Raw genomic sequence first — 17,355 nt, 5'->3', positions numbered from 1 at the left:
CCAAAGGGTAGGGGAGGGGTGAGTTTCAGAGATGGCTGCTCACCTTCGGTGAAGAGATGGTGGTCGCGGCCATCTGGCCGGCTCTGCTCTGCCTCTCTGTTTGATGTGCTGCCAGAGGAGTCTGGGGCGTGCGTGCTGGAATGACTGGGTGGCCCAGTAGCCACATCCTGTGGGGAGTTCTGTAAGCTGTGGGTGAGGAGGCTGCCTGCCAGGGCTAGAATAAGCAGGCACAAAAAGCTCTTGTCAAGCACAAGAGCAGAATCGTAGAAGGGGCCAGGGCTTCCCATGGCTCCTATAGAATTAGAGTTGGAAGGGACCACCAGGGTCATCTAGTCCAACCCCATTCACAATGCAGGGATTTCACACTACCTCCCCCACACACACCCAGTGACCTCTACTCCATGCCCAGAAGATGGCCAAGGTGCCCTCCCTCTCATCATCTGCCTAAGGTCATAGAGTCAGCATTACTAACAAGTGGCCATCCAGCCTCTGCTTCAAAACCTCCATGGAAGGAGAGCTCGCCCCCTCCCAAGGAAGCCTGTTCCACTTAGGAACCGCTCTGTTAGAAAATTCTTCCTAATGTCTAGACGGAAACTTTTTCGATTTAATTTCAACCCGTTGGTTCTGGTCTGACCTTCTGGGGCAACAGAAAACAGCTCGGCACCCTCCTCTCTATGACAGACCCAGGGGTGCAGGCATCCCTCTTTGACTTCCTGCAATAGCCAGGTCCCATCTCTGCGCCCTTCTCCTCTACAGGTCACAGTTTAGTGATATTTCCATGTTTCTCCTAAAAGCTTGAAGGCCCCAGGACAGGAACCAGACCAAGGTCAGGGCCACAAAGGATCACCTCAGCCTCGCTTACTTGCAGAACTGGATCCGGCATTCCCCGCTTCAGGTCCCCTCGGTATCCTGCCCCCCTGAGTCTGGGCACTGGCAGGAGGGTTGCTGGAACAGAACTGCTGGCATGGGGCAGGTGTGTCCTTCAGGCAGTCGGCTGCACCACAGAGTGGGGAGGCGGTTCTGGTGCCCCTTTCGACAAGCTCAGGCTCTGTGGTGGAAGGAAAACCACTTTTTTCTTGCTCTGAGGGAAGGGGTGGCGAAGGGCTCCTCCTGGATTCTGCCCCCTTCTGCCCCACAGCTTCATTTGCCTCAGATCCTTGTCTGCAAAGACCTTCTGTGCACACCACATAATTATCTTGAGGAACTCACTGCCGCCTCAAGGACTGAGGGCTGCTAGCTTAGATAACTTTAATAGTGAATCAGACATATTCAGCGAGGACAGGCCCATCGATGGCTTTTAGTCGTGGCAATTAGATAGGACCTTCATGTCCAGAGGCAGTAGCCCTCCACAGAGCAGTTCTTGGGGGGCCAACTATGCAGAATGGTGAATTATTTCTATTTATTTCTTTATTTAGTTAGTTTTATATCCTGCCCTCACTCCCCGGCCAAGGCCGGGCTCAGGGCAGCTCACAATATATAATGAATACAATAAAACAATATAAAATACAATAAAATCCCAACACATAAGACTACATAGTAACAAACAATTAGGCAATTAAAATAGCAGATAGCGCTGCTAGAAACATAAGTGCTGCTGCAGGGCCTACAGGAAACCAGGGCCCCCCATACATTACAGTACATACTATAATAAGGGAAGGGGGTATAGAATCACATAGTTGGAAGGGACCACCAGGGTCATCTAGTCCAACCCCTTGCACAATGCAGGAAATTCACAACTACCTCCCCACCCCACCCCCAGTGACCTTTACTCCATGCCCAGAAAATGGCCAAGATGCCCTCCCTCTCATCATCTGGTAGGGAGGCCAGCTAAGATGACAAAGCCTAGGCGGACCCGCCTTGGTCTGATCCAGCAGGGCCCTTCTTCTGTTCTTCTGACCCTGCAGCCGCAGCCCCGGGGTTCTGTGAACCCTTTCTGGCTCCCTAAGATCCCCGGCCTGCGTTCCTCTGGCTGTCCAGGGATTTGCTGCACTCCTCAAGGGACCGGGTGGCCCTTGGAGTCCAAGGGGCTGCCTTGCCAGGACGGCCACCCCGTGTGAAACACAAGGACAGCTGAAAGACGGGTTCCTGACACTCACCCTGGCTGCCGTCCCACCAGGCCCCGCACCCCGGGCTCTGTCGGTCTCTCTCGGATTCGCTGCAGCTGGAGGAGGCAGAAGAGACACTCGGAGTGTTGAGGTAACTCGGCCGCCGGATGGGGACCTCCTTCAGGCAGCTCATCAGTCTGTGCAGGGGAGAACTTTCCACGCCGGCTTCCACTTCTGCGTTTGCGCAACCAGAGCGGCTCGCGGGACATTGCGGGATGCTGTCTTTGGGACACCCTGGTGGAAAGGAAAGATAACCCACCAGCCTGGACACGGAGCCGAAATGAACAGGGACATTAAGCGGCAAATCAATATTTTCAGAGTGGAAAAATAATAATAATTCAGACTTGGGATTCGACCTTCAGGCACCAGCAGTGAATTCTGACACACCTTTTTGGGAAATGAAAAGGAAGTGGACGTTCTTAAATACGGCATTAGGCTTCGTTTTAACCAGACAGGTTCAGTGTGGCACCACCGGGGGTGGAAGCTGATACATCCCCACAGGTGAGCAATTGGGGGTGTAGCAGTTGCAATGATAGATCACCCCTTTTTCTTGCTGTGTTTGCAAGCTGATTGAGAGATTGCACACCTGTTCAACTGTCCTTGAATTCTGTTGCTTAGGCCTACTTTCATCTTGGACAATGAGTTGGAACAGTTACAGAAAAGGGCTGGATTAGCTGTTTTTTAAGAGCTGTGATCGGCCTTGCTATATCAGATGTATTTCATCTGCACCTGCTGTTTGGTTTATTTGCACTTATGTTGCTTATCTCTTATTTAGTTGTAGCAAATCAGATATCTAGAAAAAAATCAAATAACTGTAAAAAATCAAACTTAGAAAAAGAAAAGACTAACATTGTTCTATAAATAAGCGCTCTTGTGAGAAGCAAATCAGATTTCTCTGACTGGAAGTCTCAGAAGAAGAACAGGTGAGGCCTCTGGGTGAGACTCTTGGGTAACTTGGGCTTTCTGATAATTCCTAAAAGCAGTGAGACAAAAAGCTGAAACCTGATTTGGTTTTTTTTTACACTATTGTTTGCTATACTGTGATCAAGCAATGCTAGGAACGCTAATAATTTTAGCATTTATTTCCACAGTAATTGTGGGGTTAATCCTTTTCTGCCTTCATTTTTTCTGTCTTGTTCAATAAAAAGAATATTTTCTTGTTTTTCCAATAAAAGGTGTCCCATCTGGTTTGCTGCTTAATAGTTCATAGCATAGAAGTCACTCCCTACACGATTGTATTATAAGAGTTAGAGGCAAAGTTTCTCTAATGTGATAAACCCTGGAGATCTCTATGGCTAGTCCATGTTTTCACAGGCAAAGCCTTGAAAACGGTCTAGTGCGGGGGGAGTCCTCTAACAGGTCAAGATCTCATTTGGCAAAGTGTCCCACCAGGTCAAGGCCCGGGCCGAAAAGGCCCTGGCCCCGGGCAAGATTAAACAAACTTTAAACAAAGGGAGTTCGCTGACAGTTGTGGGAAGGGGCTGTGGCTCAGTGGTAGAGCATCTGCTTGGCATGCAGAAGGTCCCAGGTTCAATCCCCGGCATCTCCAGTTAAAGGGATTAGGCAGGTAGGTGATGTGAAAGACCCCTGCCTGAGACCCTGGAGAGCCTCAGCAGACAATACTGACTTTGATGGACCAAGGGGGGTCTGATTCAGTATACGGCAGCTTCATGTGTTCTTGTGAAGAGTGCTTGAACTCTGTCAGCATGCAAAATCACCAGGAGAAAGTTGGTGAAGTAATCAGCTACAGCTACAAGTGGTTCAGGTCCCCACTCAGACTTGGGGCTTGCTGGGTGGACAAACCGTGCCAAGTTCGCACAGGTGACCATTCTATCCACCCCTCCTCTTACCTCCTGCCCATGGCCGTCGGGATTCGGCATCTGTTCTCTTCAGCTTCTGGGTGCAGAAGTAGCTGGTTGCTGTGAAACAGTTCTGCAGGGAATTCCCACTCACAGGGATTTCTTTCAAGCAGTTCTCCAGACCTTGAAGGGGAGGAATCCCTGGGGGGCTTGGTCCTGTGGGGAGGGGGGGTTAAATAAAGAGCAGCTGATGACCAGTGCAGTGGCCAGAATCTCACAGCTCTCATTAAAAAAATCCACAAGAACAAAAATTCAGCACTGTAAGATAATTATGTCCAACTGCAAACATTGGGTTGGATTGGGGCTCGGCCATACTAGACTTAATATTAACCAACAGCCCAGAATTGGTAGAAGGGGTGAAGGTGGTGGGGACCCTAGGGGGAAGTGACCATATCCTCCTAGAATTTATTTTGCAGTAGAGAACTAAGGAAGTCCAGAGCCAGATGTGTATTTTAGATTTTAGTAGGGCAGACTTTAGTGAACTCAGAGCCAATCCAAAGGAGGTGGTTTTGGACCGAACGGCAGAATACAAAGAATATGAAGAACACAAAGAAGAAGAATATGAAGAATTCAAAGAAGAAGAGTTGGTTTTTATATGCTGATTTTCTCTACCACTTAAGGGAGAATCAAATCAGCTTACAATCACCTTCCCTTCCCCTCCCCACAACAGACACCCTGTGAGGTAGGGGGGGCTGAGAGAAGGTGACTAGCCCAAGGTCACCCAGCTGGCTTCAGGTGTAGGAGTGGGGAAACCAACCCGGTTCTCCAGATTAGCCTCCGCCGCTCATATGGAGTAGTGGGGAATCAAACCCGGTTCTCCAGATCAGAGTCCACCGCTCCAAACTACCGCTTAAAGACAGGGACGTTCTAATGAGCTCATTATGCATACAACTTTTATAGTTAAATTATCCCATCCAATTAGACATAGGCAAGTATTGATGCATTCATGCAGCTTAGAAATTGTATCCAGCTTCTTGTAGCTACAGGGAGGGTAACTTAAAATTCTACTCTGTACCATCTTATCAGCGTCCAAGGACAGAGGGCTTGTTTTTTTTTGCCAATTAGTCCTTTTAGAATAGCAAAGCAGCATAAAAACTTGTCAGGGTACAAAGTTCCTTTTTCACCAGAGAAACCTAAAGATGGCCCTGCTTCTGCCAAGTTAAAATTCACCCATAGGTCCCAACTATAATAAATAAGCAAATGCAAAGTTGGCCTTCACTCTTAACTGTTGGGAGGGGGGATGCCCGAATGTGGGCATCTGGACTAAGAAATCACAGAATCATAGAGTTGGAAGGGTCATCTAGTCCAACCCCCTGCACAATGCAGGAAATTCACAACCCCACACCCCCAGTGACCCCTACTCCATGCCCAGAAGATGGCCAAAGTGCCCTCCCTCTCATGAACTGCCCAAGGTCATAAAATCAGCACTGCTGACAGATGGTCGTCTAGCCTCTGCTTAAAGATCTCCAGGGAAGGAGAGCTCACCACCTCCCAAGGAAGCCTGTTCCACTGAGGAACCTCTCCAACTGTTAGAAAGTTCTTCCTAATGTCTAGATTGAAACTCTTCTGATTGAATTTCAACCCATTGGTTCTGGTCTGACCTTCTGGGGCAACAGAAAACAACTTGGCACCATCCTCTATATGACAGCCCCTCAAGTACTTGAAGATGGTTGTCATATTCCTCCTCAGTCTTCTCCTCTTCAGACTAAGCATACCCAGCTCCTTCAGCCTTTCCTCATAGGAGGAAATCCATATGAACCCTTTGTCCTTTCACACAGGACACGTGCAGAGAATGCAGTCTGTGGGCCAGCAGATATTCTGCCCACAGAGGTGCCAGACGGCAGCCCTGACTCGCGATCGGCAGGCCTTTCAACTGGCCGGGGCTCCAAGTTGGCAGCCAAACAGCTAACGGGCCCTGCCCTCACCTTCCTCCTTCCGCGTCCGTTTCCCTGGCTCCGGGGTCCATCTGAGGAGTCGGTCTGGGGAGCTGCTGATGGAGGAGCTGACGGCTGGAGAGCAGGGCTGGCTGCACATGCTCAGAGGCACTTCCTTCAAGCGCCTCTCGAAGCCCTGCAAGGGGGTGCCAAGTCCTGTGGAATGGGATGCAGAAAATAGCACATGCAAGCGCCATCACTAGCCAGGGTGGTGCCTGTCACAAGCCAGCTACCAGGAGCACGTGGCCCCGATAAGACAGCAATTACACTTGCTGGTGATCCCCTCCCAAGCCCCATTCAAGGTGCTGGTTTTGACCTCTGACCCTACATCGCTTGGGGCCGTCTTCTCCTCAATGTTCCTACCCAGAAATTAAGATCACAGGGAGAGGCCCTCCTGACGGTCCCATCAGTCAAAGAAGCTCAGCTGTTGAGTACATGATAAAGGGCCTTTTCAGTGGCACCCCAACAATTACAGAACAACCTCCCCAGGGAGGTGTGCCTGGCCCCCTCACTTTTGATCCTTAGGAGGCAGCCGAGGAGTTTTATTTGGGAGGGCATTTGATTAAAGCAGTCCTAAATTGCGATTTTAAAAAATTGTTTTATGTATTTCTACAGTAGAAAAAAGAGCCCAGTAGCACCTTAAAGCCTTACAAAATCTTTGGCAGGGTATGAGCTTTCGTGAGTCACAGCTCACTTCTTCAGATACCTGAGGAACATTCAGATATTTGTGGCTGCCAGCAATAAGTTAAAGTGGCAAAGCAACACGCAGGATTGGTGCATTTCTGCCCCGTTTCCTGACCTTCTCTGCATTCCTGTGAAGCCCCCAGTCCAGCCTGGGGCTTCCGCCGTTCCGCGTCTTGCCTGAGGTTGCAGTTCGCGTCTCCCCCAGGCAGCCCAAGGGGCAGAGGCGGCTGTGTCACCCCTGGCTCACGAGGAAGCAAATTCTCTGCAAAGGGCTCTGTCAGACAAAAGGGAAACAGGTGGGGAATGAAGGCTAGAGGGCTGTAGATGGGCTTGAAGCATTCCTTGGTCCCTGCCTCATCTTTCTCCAATCAGGCTAATGGGGCAGCCTTCCATGGAGTGCAGCGCTTTGGAGCCAGAAGGATTTTGAGCTTCTTCTTTCAAAGAAGAAGGCAGCTGTCTGTCTTGCACGCATGAGAATCACTCCTGACAAAGAATGCAGGCCTGCTGCCACAAACTGCAGCCACGTGTCGTCCCCCACTTCCATCACCATGAGGCCTTGTTCAGATTGCTCTGTGCTGCAATGGGAGGTGGGCCAGTCATGAGGGGCAGGGGCAGAAACACGACATGGAGCCGCCGTTGTGTTCCCAACCCACCCCAGGGGGATGGGAGTACCCATGCAGTTTGATATCTTCAAGTTTATGATGTCTGGGGAATAGACTTTTTTTGCTCCCTCCCATTACTGTGTCCCTCCCTTTGTTCACAAATCACCAATTGGGATCCCTACCCCTCCCTTTGTTGTCACTCTTTCCTGCACCCCTCAGCACAGAAATGGGCACGTTTTCAGGTTTATCAGCCAGTGCGCACGAAAGAGACCTCAAACCGCATTTATGCCCCACATGGTACCATTGATGTGCAACATGGTACCATGCGACTTGCACATGTTTGGAGCTGCTTGAGTGCTTTTGGGCTCCAACCGCTCACCAGAGTACCCAAAGCTGAAGCAGAGATGCAGTCTGCCAGCTCCGGTACCGCCAAAGGGCGGGAGGCGCCAGGAATGGAGCCTTTCCTCCAGGCAAACATCTGCTGATAGCCCTTTCTGATGGCACTGCAAAGACCACAGGAGGAAGCATGCCAACCCTGGTGGAAGAATAAATCTGGGCATAAGCCACAGCCAGTCCCGACAGGCAGGAGGGTACAGACCAAACGCTGCCCCCTTACCGCAGAGGGTGGGTCCCTGAGGAGGACAACTGCGGGAGGTGACTTGGCACAGGTTCTCCGGTGTTGCATGGTCATCAAATATATCTGGAGTGGACAGGAGGCAGGATCAATGTGACACTTCATTTCTTATCAGTGGAACACCAAAACCAGAAAGGAGCTTACAAATTAAATGAAGAGCGCGTCAGGGAGGGCAGGAGAGAGAGGAAAGAGTAAAAACAGGGGTGGCGTGAGCCAGTGCAGAGTTTGGAAGCACTTTCCATAGGGTGACTTGGTTGTCAGAATGTTGCATCCCAGCTACAAGGGCACTGGCACTGCCCGTGGGTCTGGGTCTCACCCAAGCCACCCACATAGCTAAATCATGGGCCCTTGAGACCGGGCCCTACACGGGAGAGAGCCCGGAGAAAGGGGCAAGCAGCCAGGGCAAGTTGTGTGACCAAGACACTGCCTGGGGGAGAGGGTGCAAGGAAGACGCTGATGGGCTGCGTGGCTTAGCTGGTTCCCAGGCATCAACAGCATCCATACCCCCTTGAGCTTGCGCCATTCCCAGCTAGGCCCAGACCACAGGATCTCCGAAGGGCCTTGGCTTGGGCCTATCCGGTGGCAGCGCAGGCTGAGGAGGTGAGAGGGGTTGGCATTGCGCATGCGCAACAATTGGGATCCCTGCCCATGCCCTCTTCCCCCCTGCAGCATACCCAGAGGTCCTCTTCTTCCTCCTTTCCTTCTCTCTTTTCCTCCTCCTCCTCCTGTTTTGCCAGCTAGCGTCTTGGCAGGGTCAGGCACAGGGATGGGTATTTCCCTCAGGCAGTTCAGGAGGCCATGGAGGGGGCTGGTGGCCGGGCTCCACTCTGCTCGGGGAACAAGGAAGGGGGGCTCAGGGCAGCTGGCAAAGGGCACACCCTCAAACCCTGCCAGCCATAGCTATGGGGATGATCAAGACCTTGCCGGTGCGTGGAGGATGTGGGAAGAGGACGCAGCCCTAGAGGGAGGGAGGCCCTGCCCGATGCCCCACTTCGTCTGGGGCACAATCTAACTTCGGCAGCCCAGGATCACCCCAGAGAAAACTGCACCCCAGCTTTGGCCCGGGGAGTGGGGGCAGAGAACAAGACCACCCATCTGGCTTCGTGTGGAGGAGTGGGGAAACAAATCCAGTTCACCAGATTAGCCTCCGCCGCTCATGTGGAGGAGTGGGGAATCAAACCTGGTTCTCCAGGTCAGAGTCCACCGCTACAAACCACTTCTCTTAACCACTACAGCACACTGGCTATCTTCCTCCTCCTGTTTTGCCAGGCAGCATCTTGGCCTGAGACAGAGGTGTCTCCCCTTCCTTGTTCTTGGAAGCCACCCTCGGACCCCCGATGGGCTCTGCCTCACCCTCCGAATACGGCACCCAGAGTCCTGGCTCCCGGCTGCTGCGAGAAACTCCACGATTCAGCAGCTGGGCCTGTGGGTCTCTCTCCTCCTCCGGGGCCTCCTTCAGGTAGCCTGTCAGGACTTCCAAGGGGGGTTCGTCTTCAGTCTTAACTGGAGCCAAGAAACAATTCCAGAGGAGGCTGCTGTGTTAAGTTTGATGCAGCAAAAACAACCGAGAGTCTTGCGACCCCTTAAAAACTAGCAAGTACTTCACAGGGATGGACGGTGGACTCGCTATCCCAGCTTGACACAAAGGCAAAAAAGAGCTGGCTCACTTTTTACACTCAGGGCCCTGGTCTCCTCGGCTGTCATCTCCTGGCCTGCAGCTCTGCGCGCACCAAAGGAATGGCCGAGTCGGTCCAGGTGCTGGAGTGGAGAGCTGGCATCCATTGGCTCTGTTTTAACTGCAGACGCACCCAAAAGGAAACGCAACCATTAGATCTGCAGCTGCAGAACCGCCAGCACCAAGACAGTCCCAGACGTTGGGGCACCTGAGGCGAAGAACCCACAGGGCACCCCTTACCCAACCATGGTAAAAACAGACCCACAAACAAGACAATGGATTACGCACTGTTGGGATGCTCCAAAATGGGCCACCTCACCTTGCCTTGTATGTGTGTGTGTGAGCTCTGAATCTCCAGCCACTACTGGCATAGCAGTCCTTCATGCCTGAGCATCGAGGAGGGTTTCTTTACTGCTGCCTGCCAACCCCCTTAAACCCAGGGTTCATCAACCCTCACACTGACGGTGTTCCCCTCTTTCTCTTCCCCTTAATCATCCCATTCAGCTCCGAGTGGGCTGGGGGTTGGCACTGGGGATCCGGGGCCAAATCCTGACCGGCCATGGCTGCCTACTGGGTGGCTTTCAGGACACACTGCAAAGAGCTCTGTGTGACGAGAAGCACCGAGCAATTCTACATTATTGCTTGACAAGCTGAATGATGCACCCAGGCTAGAAGAAGAAGAGCTGGTTTAATTATCACTTTCTTCTACTGGCCAAGTTAGAATGCTGTATTATTATGACTTATAGATGTACAGTAATACCTGGGCAGATGCACAAGTGAGTTAGGTATTAATAAATTTTGTTTTGAGAACACTTATAATTTAATTTGAGCTTATAATGGGGAAGTCCATACTAATACGAGCAAGAAAAAGAAGCCCTGCACCTTCCAACAAGGAGGAAGAGGAGGAAGAGGAGTTGGTTTTTATACCCCTCTTTTCTCTACGTTTAAGGAGTCTTAAAGTGGCTTACAATCTCCTTCCCTTCCTCTCCCCACAACAGACACCTTGTGAGGTAGGTGGGGCTGAGAGAGTTTGGAGAGAACTGTGACTAGCCCAAGGTCACCCAGCAGGATTCATGTGGAGGAGTGGGGAAACCAACCCAGATCTCCAGATTAGAGTGCACCACTCTTAACCACGCTGGCTCTCACACACAGGAGGGCTTGTCACTGGCAAGGTTTATGTTGTGTTTCCTAGGCAGATGATTCAGCAGTTTTTGGCACATGCAAACACAGAGGGGATGCACTGGCAGCAGAACGGTCCTACTAGCCAAGGAAGCCAACAATCTCAAAGAGGTACCAGCTGCATGTGGGCTGTCTTCCTCCTTCCCTGGGGCTTTCGCTTTCCTGCCCCCTCCAGTCCGGATGTTGGAAGTTCTGCTGGGGAGCATCCCAGGAGGGCTGGATCCTTCCCAGGCAGGGGGCTCCTCTTCGGGAGCTTCAGTTTTGACTAAATACAGAAATGCAAAATCAGGATCATCCCAACAGCCCAAAAAAGTCAACCAAAGATACTGGAGAATGTCAGAAATTCAGACACACGTTAATGGATCAGGAATTCCACGAACAGATGCGTGCCTGGGCCACAGCTCTCCCGGGTTGCCAACTCTGGGTTGGGAAATTCCTGGAGATTGGGGGTGAAGCCACCCTCCAAATCTGCCATTTTCTCCAGGGGGACTGATCTTTCTAGCCTGGATATCAGCTGTAATTATTTCATTCCTTCAGGCTGCCACTGAACAGTTGTGTTGATGGGGAATAACCTTCCGTCCTGCCCGCCTGCTTTCCACAATGCATCAGGATATAAAGAGTTAAATTAGCAGTAGGGCTGCCAATTTTGGGTTGCGAAATTCCCGGAGATTTGGGGATGGAGCCTGGGGACAGCAGAGCACAATGCCATAGCGTCCACCCTCCAAAGCAGCCATTTTCTCCAGGGGAACGGATCTGTTTCTGGAGATTAATTTTAATCCTAGGAGACCTCCAGGTCCCACACAACAGATGGATGCTCCAGGTCCCACCTGGAGGTCAGCAATCCTATAAGGACTCTCGTTTCCTTCCATTCCCAAAAGATTTTTGTATTGCCCTGTGCTCATTCTTTACAGGAGAACCTCCTCCCAGTGTCTCCCTCGAAATATCCCCTGTTCAGTAGCTTCTCTAAGGGCAAAACTATACGTGACGTGTCATTCCATGATCATTTTCAAATATCTTTTTTCCTTTTACAGGCTGCAGCCATGCAGCTGCGATTTGTGAGGCAATCCAGCACTGGGAAAGGTGGGATTTCCCTCACCCCAGTTCCCCTCCAAAAAATTGCCAGCCACAAGCTGTTGTTAGCCCCATCCTGGAGGGAAAAATATGTTAAAGGGTAATTGTCTGGACAAACCTGAGATGTTAATTTCCAGCAGGGGAAATGTCTGTGGTTGAGTCACGTGGGCACCAGTGGGCACCTAAACAGGTGCAAGAAACCAGAGAGACACCCCCCCACACACACACACACACCTTGGAATGGAGGAGATCCACTCCCCACTTCTCTCCTCCTGTGCGCTGGGACCTCCTGGCTCCCGCCTGTGGAAACCTTGCAAGATGCTTGGTGGGAAGGGAGAGGCTGGTGGACAATCAGGTCCTTGAGGCACTTCAGCAGGCCTTGGAGGGGCTTCTCCTCAGACGTTATTGCTAAGGGAGGAATAAATGAGCTTCCCTTAATTTAAAAACCAACAAGTTTCTAGCTCTTACGGCTGTGGGGGAAAGCTGAAAAATGCACATTGGGTGCATGGCAAAATCTCAAGACCCTGGGGCGGGGAGGTGAGCAGGGCTTCCAGCTTCTGGGGTGGGGAGGGGGCTTTGGTGCTTTGCAAACTCCTTTGCTCTCCCCCCACCCTCCATTGGCCTGGACTCTGCCTTTTCAGCCACACTTAGGGGAGGGGCTGTGGCTCAGTGGCAGAGCATCTGCTCGGCATGCAGAAGGTCCCTGGTTCAATCCCTAGCATCTCCAGTTAAAGGGACTAGGCAAGTGGGTGATGTGAAAGACCCCTGCCTGAGACCCTGGAGAGCTGCTGCCGGTCTGAGTAGACAATACTGACTTAAGACCAAGGGTCTGACTCAGTATGAGGCAGCTTCATGTGTTCATGTGTGTTCACTCCCAAGCCTAGATAAAATTCTGCAAAACTCTCTGGGAAGCAGAATAAATAATGCAGAAGAAGCCAGTCTGTGACAAGGGGTGTCAATGGTAGCCTGGTGCCTGTTTTGTTGCCCTCTTGTGTCACAGACATTTCTCCCCTTGGAAATGGCCCACAGAAGTGAGCATTGCCTAAAGCCTGCCGAGTGGGCACACATAAGAACATAAGAAATAACATAAGAAAAGCCCTGCTGGATCAGACCAAGGCCCATCCAGTCCAGCAGTCTGTTCACACAGCGGCCAACCAGGTGCCTCTAGAAAGCCCACAAACAAGACGACTGCAGCAGCACCATCCTGCCTGTGTTCCACAGCACCTAAGATAATAGGCCTGCTCCTCCGATCCTGGAGAGAATACCTTGGGCACTGTTCAGGGAGGAGCGCCTGGAAGCATTCTCACAACCAGCTCTCCTGTGCCTGGCCTCAGGAAACCGCCTCTCTTTCACAGCGCAGCCATTAGCCAAGGAGACGCTGCCTGAAGTGCCCAGGGGTGGATCTAGCCTATTAGTCGCGCCTTCCTTCCTGCAGCCTAGCAAGCTCCGGCATTCAGGATCTGCAGCAGCTTCTATGGAAACAAGGTAAAATGCATAATTCTGGGGCCAAACAGACTCATCAGCAAAATTAACAAAAAAGAACACACACAGGGACACAGAATTCAGGTGCAAAATTTGTGCTGTCTTCACTTCCGTCAGATATGTCCATGCAACCCTGCTTCCAAGGATCCCACCAGAACATCAGCATTTTGCATGAACTAGCACTGTGCATTTTCAGATCAACTATTTCACCTCGTATCTCTGTCATTTTTGCAAGATGTGGTAACTTTAACATTTCTGTGTGATCTAAAAAGTTCCAGACCAATGATGCAGTGCAACTGCATGAAAAACATACGCGCGCATACAAACAGAAGGGGAACGCAGAGGGAGGGGTGTGGTTAACTGTGGTCTGTCCAGCCCTGACTGGAGGTGTCTCCACTGACAGCTTTTCAGCCATCCCAAAAGGCAGCTGGATATGACAACATGTTAGGTCCAACCGATAAGGAAACCCAAGACCTTGTAGGGAACTCTAAAAACAGTGACTTGGTGGGGTCTGCCCCAAGGCAGCTGCACACTTCTTGTTTGTAACTGGCCACCTGAAGTGCACCCGGGTGGGGTTCCCACACAATTGCATTTCAAATGGCCACCCATTAGAGATGCCAGGCCTCCTCCCGGCACCCCTGGGAGCTTTGGGGGTGGAACGAGGGATGGACATGACGCTGCATCATCACACCCAGGTGAAATCCAAGACGTGATGGCAATGTGTCAGGTGACATTCCAGAAACTCTATGGAAATACCACAGAGGTGCCAGACACACTGACATGACATCTGGGTGAAAAACGGATGTGGCAGTGATACACGGCACAACGTCATTTCTGCCCCCCACGGTTTCTCTCTCCAGCCCAGAAGGAAGGGTGGACGGGAGGTCTGGACCACCAGGAGACCACCCGCCTGAAGTGGGCAAATGGACGATGATGTGCTGATGAACTGGCCTTGGATTATGGAGTCATGCTCCATACCCTCAGGGAGATGCTTCCCAGCCTCCGGCTCTGCACTCTTCTGTTCCGGGTCTCCTACGGCACTGCGAGAGAGTGAGTCAGAAGCGAAGGCTTCAAGAGGGCCAGGCCGACCCACATCTCCAACCTTCTCTCCCCTGTCGCGGATGGAGGACAGCTGTGGGGTGGTGTCTGCTTTAACTAAACAAACAAACACACACACACACAGTTTCAGGCCAAGACCAACCAAACAATGCTTGCAACATAAACTGGAAGCCCAGGTGCCTGGATTCTAAGGCAAAATACTGCCCCCCCCCCAAACACCACCAGACCACACAGCTAAGGCAAAGCCGAATGGAATCTGGCATCAAGCTGAAGAATTTAACACCCCTAGATTCCGGTGTGGTGTAGCGGTTGGAGTGTCAGACTAGGATGTGGGAGATCCAGGTTCAAATCCCCGCTCTGCCATGGAAGCTCCCTGGGTGACCTTGGGCCAGTCACACCCTCTCAGTCTAACCTACCTCACAGGGTCATTGTTGTGAGAATAAAATGGAGAATAGGGAAATAAAGTGGACAATAGGGACCTGCTTTAGGTCCCATTGGGAAGAAAAGTGAGAGAGGTATATAAAAATATTTTCCCCCTGGAATGTTTCATGTGTTTTTAAAACACCCAAAATGCTAGGTATAAATTTGAACTTTGGCTGCTCAACAAAATTATCCAGTGTAGCTCCCCCGCCCCTCACATATGCAGATTCTTGCAGGATGCAGAATTCCATTTGGAGGGAAGGAGGGACCCACAGGCATGTGGAAAGGGTGTCCAGCACAACTCACAAGATGCGCCATGAACACCCGAAAGCCCTGGCTGGGCAGTTTCCGCCACGTGCTACTGGACTCAAATCTAGCCTGCCTACTGCAGACCAACACAGCTGCCCTCTGAAACTATTTAATCTCTAGTTTCCATTTCCTGCTTTGCATCTGAAGCGGCTTCTGGAATGTGAATACTGCCAAGAAGGCCTTTCCTCTTTCCTTGGCCTGAAGAAGAGCTCTGCGTGAGTCAGCAGCTTGCTTCCTGTGTTCCCCACATTGGTCAGTTAGCCCACTGAAAGAAAGCAGGACCAATGTCCTCCCCTCGGTTGCACGTCTGAGACTCACTTTCCGTGTCCATCTCCTGCAGTCGAGGCTGCCCACAGCCTCCCTCCATGCTACTCGCAGGGGTGCTGGAAAGGCTGCACAGCCCCCCGGAAGCGTCTGCTGACTCGGTCTCCAGGCTAAGGGGATGCGAGTTCTCCGTGGGAGCTTCGATTTTGGCTACAGGAAGAAAACACATCTCAGTGTAAGACCTCTAGCAATGGTGCGGTGTTCCTTACAAGAGAATGGCTCCAGCTCCAGTGAGCCATGTCTGATTTGAGGGTTACTAAGAGACAGAGCGCGCCATCCTTAGCGGAGTGACAACCTTCTGCCTCCACTGAAGCCAATGGGCTTAGAAGGGCGCTAACTCTGCCTAGGACGGCCCTGTTCAGGGCCTGGGGAGGGAAGCCGCGTCGGCCCCCTGCTCCAGAGACCCTTCCCTCCTCAGACTTCAGTCTCTCACACTCTTTTCTCTCATGAAAATGCCTCAGCTGTCAAATGTTTCAGGGCTGTTCACTGAAGAGGCGGTGGAGGAGGGTGTGGGAGAGAAACCGGTCAAGAATTCCCCCGCTGACGAGAGCGGCAGGAGGAGAGTCGTTCCCTCAAAGAACCGCTTGTGAGGCTGAAGAGGGGAGCTTGAGAAGATGGGAAGGGTCCTGCTGGATCAGGGCCGGGCGGGGCCATTTAGCCCAGCATCCCCGACCAGATGACTCCTGAAGACTCATCAAGAGGGCACCGAGACCAAAGCCCCCTTGCTGCCCCCGCCAGCGGTACGCTGCTTGTGAACACGGAGGCTCCATTTAGCCATCTGTGGGCCTTTTCTCTGTGAATCACGTGGCTCCGGGGCCCACAAAGACCCTCCTCTGGGCCACAACAGACTCTTCCGCTCACCCTGCCAGAAGCCTCGGCTCACTCACCCTCAACCCCCGGGCCCTCCTCCACCCCTTCTCCTTTGCTGCTGCCTGCAGTGGCAATTGAGTCCGTGGAGGCTGCTGCGGGTCCATAGAGGAACTCCGGTATCGCCTTCACGAGCTTCATGAGAGCACAGAGGTGGAGGCTGCTCTGGTATTCGCCTGTTTGGGGCAGAGAACGAAAAATAAAATAAATAAATACATAAAATACCCCTCTCCTCCATGACCATGTCCACTCCCTTCTTAAAGCCTTCCAAGTTGGCAGCCATCACCACATCCTGGGGCAGGGAGTTCCACAAATGAACTATGCGTTGTGTGACGAACTGCACCAAGTTTAGTTGCGCCAACTAGAGTGGAACGGTTATCCCAGGGACAAACCTCACCTCACCTTACCCGGCTTCTAGCATTCAGACCATTAATTCAGGACCCCCAGGAATTCACACACAAGTCTTGCAGCCCACACACAATAGCAAAGGGTCTTTGTGCACCAACCCCTCAACAAGAGGGCCATCAGAACGTCCACAAATGTGAAAGTTATGTGACACTCTGAGGCAGCGGGTTCCCAGGGGCAAGGTTTGGGCCCACCTTCTTGATTGCTAGATGGGGACAGGCACCTCACGCCCTCCTCTTTCACGTCCTTGATGTCCCAGGGCCCTTCCACCTCCTCCACATCTTCTGGAAATGGGCACCCTTCATCTAAAACGAAAGGCACAAGATATTCTGCTGACTGTTGGTGGCTAAGGGACGTTTTGCTTCTACTCAAATTCTCCCCACAGGCCCCAACTGTAGATGTCAGGGAAACAGAGCACAAAGACAGCCGATTGCCTTCCCCTCTCCCACACCACAAAATTGCAAATTTTGCAGAACCCCAAGGCGGCCAAAGGAAACGTGTCCCTCTCCTCACCACCACGGTCTCATCCTTTCCTTACGCCACTTCAGCGCTTCCTTTGGGCTGAGCAAAGCTCCCGTCCCTGGCTCTCAAATCTCTCGACCGCCCAAACATCCGCAATTTCTGTTTACCTGCCCTATCCATAGAGGATCACTGAGGGAAACCACTTATAAAAAGAAAACGCCGCCACAAGATAGCTGCAAAGCATTGCAAACATCCTTATACCCACCAGCAGATCAAAAACTCTG

This window comes from Euleptes europaea, chromosome 11, assembly GCF_029931775.1.
Source record: "Euleptes europaea isolate rEulEur1 chromosome 11, rEulEur1.hap1, whole genome shotgun sequence".
NCBI classification, from domain to species: Eukaryota; Metazoa; Chordata; class Lepidosauria; order Squamata; family Sphaerodactylidae; genus Euleptes; species Euleptes europaea.
This window is presented reverse-complemented; position numbering follows the sequence as displayed.